This window comes from Lampris incognitus, chromosome 13 (genome assembly GCF_029633865.1).
Source record: "Lampris incognitus isolate fLamInc1 chromosome 13, fLamInc1.hap2, whole genome shotgun sequence".
NCBI lineage: Eukaryota > Metazoa > Chordata > Actinopteri > Lampriformes > Lampridae > Lampris > Lampris incognitus.
Genome location: NC_079223.1, coordinates 7,183,892 through 7,190,834, shown reverse-complemented (window position 1 = coordinate 7,190,834; position 6,943 = coordinate 7,183,892). Strand labels below are relative to the sequence as shown.

The following is a 6,943-nucleotide window of genomic DNA, read 5'->3' as shown; positions in this document are numbered from 1 at the left end:
CTGTATATCCTGCTCTCAGGGTCGCAGGGATGCTGGAGTCTCTACCCCAGCAGTCATTGGGCGGCAGGCGGGGAGACACCCTGGACAGGCCGCCAGGCCATCACAGGGCCCACACCCACACCCACACCCACACACACATTCACACCCACACACATTCACACCTAGGGACAATTTAGTACGGCTGATTCACCTGACCTACATGTCTTTGGACTGTGGGAGGAAACCGGAGCTCCCGGAGGACACCCACGCAGACACGGGGAGAACATGCAAACTCCACACAGAGGACGATCCGGGATGACCCCCAAGGTTGGACTACCCCGGGGCTCGAACCCAGGACCTTCTTACTGTGAGGCGACCGCGCTAACCACTGCGCCATCGTGCCGCCCACAAGTGTTAGTTTTTATTAAGTGGTCATGACTTATGAGCATATTGTGAATACTGCAGGGAAATAAGTAGGCTACTTTAACTAAGCTGGTGATCAGCTAACAGCATCCCACTGCTGCACAGTTTACGAGGGGCTAGTGTCACCAATGCTGTTTTTTTGACATAGGAAAAAATAAAAACCCTAACTAATACTAAAGGGAAAAAAAGTTGCTGAAATATAAGATGTTTTGATTATGTGAAGGTCAGATCCAAAGTGCTCTCTATGAGGTGCAGAATAGACCTCACGAGTGGCGGAGGGACAAAGAGGAGCTGCAAAAAGACTAAAAGATTGGAGGGGCACTTTGGCGTTGATGGGGCCAAACTCTGCATTGCCCTTCTGTCAAGGCCAATAACCTCTGCAGAAAAGAGGACTTTCAACCCAGTGGCACTGCCTCTGAGTGCTTTTCCCCCCGCTATTGTCTTCAGAGATTGAATTCAGTCCACTCCATTCTCCTAACAGATTGACAGTGTTTGTCCCATCAACTATATTAATGCCGTTCTGGCAGATAAAGGATCCGGCAGGTAGCAGTGATTCGGTGAGGAACTGCGTTGCACTGGAAAGAAAGGAGGTTCTGAAGGAGTGGAGGTAACCTTGCAGCTCAGATTCGTTGCTAGTTTGTGTAGAAGAGCGGTGCTAAAAGGTGTTGAAACACCAATTTTATCCAAATCAAGGTGGCTGGACGGGCCGGTGGAATTTGGTTGTGGTTCATTTTGTGGTGCTGGAGCATGATGAGGAGGTTTCGTGAGGCGCATCACCCTCACCGTTGGTACGAGGTGCGATACTGCGGCCCGCCCATTGTGTCTAATAGCACAACCACAAAGGGACGTGTAGGAATGTGAATCAGCATGAGAAAGTTTTCGTTAGCCAAGTTTGCACAAACCTGAAACTTGACCTGGTGGGATGCTTACATAAAGACAATTTGGAGGGTTATAAGCAGAAAAATCTCAAAATAGCTAAGTTTGGTGGGCAAAGGAAGAACGTAGCAAAGAAAATATGTATTTCCTATGTAAAGTGCAATAACTACATCTATCTAACAGTCTCACGAATGGGAGGAATCTGCAGAGTGGGTCTCATTAAACAGCGTTAACACACACACACACACACCGAGTATTGTGCTGGTAAGAAACACATTAACATCTCATATATAAAGGTCCAAGCGATACCGACCTGAGTAGGTGGTTTGGAATGGGGGATATAATTAGACAACTGCAAAGTAAAACTACAGCCATTTCCAAAAATAACCTTAGTTCTCTGACATGAGGACATGGAGGGCACGAGGTGATCAAATAACCAGTTTGAAGCATGCATACATCCCCCCCCTTTTCTTTTTTTTTTTTTTACATTTTCCCCCTTTTTTTTCTCTTCCAATTATATTTTTTGGCCAATCACCCCACTCTTCTGAGCCGTCTCAGTCTCTGCTCCACCCCCTCTGCCGATCCGGGGAGGGCTGCAGACTGACTCCCACATGCCTCCTCCCATACATGTGGAGTCGCCAGCCGCTTCTTTTCACCTGACAGTGAGGCGTTTCACCCGGGGGACGTAGCGCGTGGGAGGATCATGCTAGTCCCCCCCCGAACAGGCACCCTGACCGACCAGAGGAGGCGCTAGTGCAGTGACCAGGACACATACCCACATCCGGCTTCCCACCCGCAGACACGGCCAGTTGTGTCTGTAGGGACGCCCGACCAAGCCGAAGGTAACACGGGGATTCGATCCGGCGATCCCCGTGTTGGTAGGCTACGGAATAGAGCGCCACGCCAGCCGGGCGCCCTGCGTGTGTAACATTTTGATAGAGGTCACACCTGAGGGTATTTTTTTTATTTATTAAAAGGCAAATCTTACCGAATTATCTCCCTTCCCAGCGTAGGATAAAACCTGGACAATAACTTTCATCTCAGTTTAACCTTTAAGTATTCCTTTTTTACCCCCCCCCCTCCCCAATTAGAGGTAAACTCAAAATAGCTTACTGTGTAGATCCTTCAAAGCGTTTCGCTTTGTGCGGAGAAGCTTAACAAGTGCTTCTATTTTAAGCGTCCGGGAATAAAATCCACCGGGTCAGGTTTTCCTCCCCCGCAGCGTGGCGAGGGCCACGTCTGACTTTACACTTCAATGGCGGTGCACCTTAGACACTTGTGATCAAATCCTGGTGCAAACTGTGATGACAGAACTTCACAGGTTAGGAAGAAGAAAGAAACTCGCCAAGAGGACTGGAAACCCATCAACGCGTGCTGCTGGAAACACGGCGTCGGCGGACTCGGTTCATCTTGGTCACCTTCATTTGTCAGTCATGGGGTGCCTGGGTTGCGTCACCCGTGTCACCCGTATCTCTGGTGCCGTGGGGGGCCGTGACTGTCCCGCGCCCCTGTTTGGTGCTTTCCTGACACCTCATCTGAAGAGAGGTCAGCATCCGGCTGCACCCTGCAGACCAGCGAGCCCACAGCTGTCCGGAGGACACCGAGGACACAGCGGCATGGGGGAGCAGAGCAAAACCAGAAACAACACACCCGCACTCGTCTGCAGTGTGTCTTCGGTTTTTTCTATTCGGACGCCTTCGCTTGGCAGTTGTGTTGCCGTGTGCCACTGTCGGCGCTAAAAAATTAGACTTTTCGTTGCAAATTACGGGGTAAAGCCTCCCTCTGCACCATCCTAACATGTGGACAAAAGGCTGTGTGAAGGGGCGGTGGTTAAAGTGGCTATCACACTGCACAAAATGAAATCTTAACGAGTGAAAATATCTCGTATTTGGTGCAGTAAGTCCAATATTGAGTAGAATTATCTTATTTCCACTGGCAGGTAATTTTGCTTATTTCAAGTTTTTTTTCCCCTGATTTTTGGTCAATTTAGTCTTGTTTTAAGAAAACACGATTAACAGTTATTCAAAACAAGATTAAATTCACCAAAATTAGGGAAAAAAAAAACTTGAAATAAGCAAAATTATCTGCCAGTGGAACAAGATAATTCAAGATAATTCTACTCAATACCTGACTTATGAGTCGAGCCCCGGGGTAGTCCAACCTTGGGGGTCGTCCCAGGTCGTCGTCTGTGTGGAGTGTGCATGTTCTCCCCGTGTCTGCGTGGGTTTCCTCCCACAGTCCAAAGACATGCAGGTCAGGTGAATCACCAGAACTAAATTGTCCCTAGCTATGAATGTGTGTGTGTGTGTCGGCCCTGTGTGATGGTCTGGCGGCCTGTCCAGGGTGTCTCCCCGCCTGCCGTCCAATGACTGCTGGGATAGGCTGCAGCATCCCCGTGACCCTGAGAGCAGGATAAGCGGTTCAGAGAATGGATGGATGTACCAAACACAAGATATTTTCACTTGATAATATTTCATTTTTTGCAGTGCAGCGACTTCCATTTGGAACACATCCTGCAATATTTGGTCAAACTCTTCCTACATCCCTGACAGCTTTCACAGAAGTCCACGTACTGAGAGAGAAATCCGGTCTCCGCGGCCGCCCCAGGCGCTGTAAATGGAGATAGGACATTTACTCTGTACCCGCTCCTCATCGGCCAATCAGGAAGAGCTCTTTGCAAACAGCTTCTCCACTGGTCCCTGCTTGCTGTCAATCAGTTGCAGCCCCCCCCCCTTTTTCTCCCCAACTGTACTCGGCCGATCACCCCACTCTTCTGAGCCGTCCTGGTCTCTGCTCCACCCCCTCTGCCAATCCGGGGAGAGCTGCAGACGACCACATGCCTCCTCCCATACATGTGGAGTCTCCAGCCGCTTCTTTTCACCTGACAGTGAGGAGTTTCACCAGGGGGACGTAGCACGTGGGAGGATCACGCTATTCCCCCCAGTTCCCCCTCCCTCCTGAATAGGCGCCCTGACCGACCAGAGGAGGCGCTAGTGCAGCGACCAGGACACATACCTACATCCGGCTTCCCACCCGCAGACACGGCCAATTGTGTCTGTAGGGACGCCCGACCAAGCCTGAGGCAACACGGGGATTCAAACCAGCGATCCCCGTGTTGGTGGGCAATGGGATAGACCGCCATGCTATCCAGAAGCCCCACACACACATTCTTGTAGTTCGGTCTTTGTGAGGACCCCTCATCGACTGCATTCTTTCCGACAGCCCTTAACCCTAACCATGAGCTCTACATGCCTAACCCTAACCCTAAACCCAGACCCTCACACTCAAACAGGCCCTTAAAGAAGCGACGACCTGCCAAAATGTCCTCACTGTACAAAAAGGTCCTCGGTCTGACGGTTAGAAACTCGGTTGGGCCTCACCAAGATAGAAGTACAACCACAACACACAAACACGTTGTGCGTTGTGGTTGTTATGTTCCACTGTGGTTGTAAATGCTCCGCTCTTAAAAAAGCAGGGCGGCAGCTCCTCATCGTTTTAGCCGCGGTTCCTATGACGCTCTCAGCGAGTATCACCCCGCTCGTGCTAATTAAGTGTGGATATAATCACGGCGTGATCGTGTATTGATCCTTGCTGAGGGATCCGGGACTGTTAAACAATGTGATCCCCGGGGCGCCGGTGCAGGGCCTCGGCCCATTCATCCTGCCGCCCGTGAGCAGAATCTGGGACCGCTGCTCCGCGGTGATTGGGTTGGGGACGGGATAGGCCCGGCTTATCTCCACCGCCAGACGGCCGCGATTCAGCTGAGCCGTCCCCACCGACCTGGTTTGCCCTCACACGCTTGTTTTCTTCTTCTTCTTTTACTTTCTTTCTTTTTTTTTAATAAAGTGGTCAGATAAGGTGGGGGCTTTATCTCATTACAAGCCCCGGGACACTCTCCATATTAAACGAAGGAATATGCAAATACGTCCACAGCTGAGAGAGTTGGGAGAATTGGGGAGGAAGGAGCAAGACAAATCTCTCTTCTTCTTTTTTTTATTGCGTTTGCTTTTTTTTTTTTTGTGTGTGTGCTTTGGCGGGGAAAGCCACTGCACCATTTGTTAGTGTGCTCACTGATGGCTGATTGGTCGCACAATACACCAAATGGGCTCATGGACAAAGCCGCACAACGCGGAGCGGAGAGAATAATACAATCAACTGCCCCGTAGATGGCATGTTGTGTTTCAATGCTTCAGTACATCAGATTCATTAGGAAACATAGCTGAAAGAGCTGGGGAGGAAACCCCCCCCCCCACCCACCCCCACCGCAAATCTGGACCACACCACAAGGTGGGGAGAAAGGGTCGAGGGGGCGGCGGTGCATGGGGCAGGGGTAGAAAAAAGGGCAGAAAGAAGCGATGGAGGGCTGAAGCATGCAGAGTGAGGGAGACAGAGCTCTGTAAGTGCATCACGCTCTGATAACAGAGGAAGAATAAGGCCAAGGCATCCTCCATTATCTTTTTGTGCAGCATGCTTTCACTGGGCGCTCCGGTAGTGTACTGCACGGCACCCTGCGGGCACGACAGCACCATTGTGATGGTATTACTTCCATGGCCAGGGCTCGGGAGAAGAGCTGGATTTTTGAAGCTATCCAGTCTTTTGTGTTCCCCAGAATAAAAAAAAAAGGGGGGGGGGAGAACAAAGTGATGGCTGCAATAAATGGAAGGGTAGTTATGAGTCTGTGTCCTGCATTTGAGATTCCAATAATGGCGCTTAAGGACTTCTAATGGCCTGTAAGTATGCAGTATGTAACTTTTTAATGAGATTAAGAGGGTGGCAATATAGGGCCTAGTGAAGTAATTATTCCCTTGCTTTTGACAATGATAGTCCTCTCCCATATAATCCCCTCTTCTACATCTCTCCCACTCTCCAGTCATCATTTTAATCTTTGCCGTCTACTCTTATTACGATCACTGTTGATCTGTGAGTGGCCTACGAGTGGCGGAGGGCTGCGATCATGGCCGTGTTCGAGGCAGAGAAGGGGGCTAATCAAACTACTGGCGAACAGGGAAAATAATGGCTGTGTGTGTATAGGCTGGGGGAGGCTGCATGCAGTAATTGTAATCAGAGGTAATTAGTTTTCAACGGGCCTAATGAGACAGGCGGACCTGGCATTGCCAATGAAGACCAATTGGTAGGGATGGGAGTGGATGTGCCCCCCCCCCCCCGCCGCCACCCAAGAGCACTTGTAGCTCTGCCCCTTTAAAGGAAAAAAAATCAATTTCCTTTTACAATTTAAACTTCAATTTTCATTTTCGATATCTGTGGATGCATCAAAATTGAAGTTCAGTAACGATTACCAGCCTCTCCAAGTTTTTCTTATCTTCCCACGCCTTTCAATAAACATTTTAGATTCATTTTAGTGGAATGTCTTTAACAATAAATTCAATTTCTCATTGTGCAAAGCTGGCTAAGGTAACAACTTGACCATCTGCTTCTGCTAAGAAACTTATTATCAGTATTAGAAACTTAATATTAGTATTAGAAACATCATCAGTGGCAGAAATGGATTCAGCTACAGTTGAAATCACACCTTTGGTGCGGTTTTGGGTTGATTTAACACATTTAATATACTTTTAAAACGGTGCAAAATATTATCAACCAACGAACCATTCCAGGACTTAAAGATATATGTATAGGGCGTCCGGGTAGCTTAGCGGTCTATTCT

The 6,943-nt window shown here is 49.2% G+C and overlaps 1 protein-coding gene across 5 annotated transcripts in view; it reads right to left on the bottom strand.

The window, feature by feature from the left end:
- LOC130123237 (neurexin-1a-like) overlaps positions 1–6,943 on the bottom strand; it is a 456,613-nt gene that overhangs the window by 81,203 nt on the left and 368,467 nt on the right. The gene's annotated exons all lie outside the window — the stretch shown is intronic.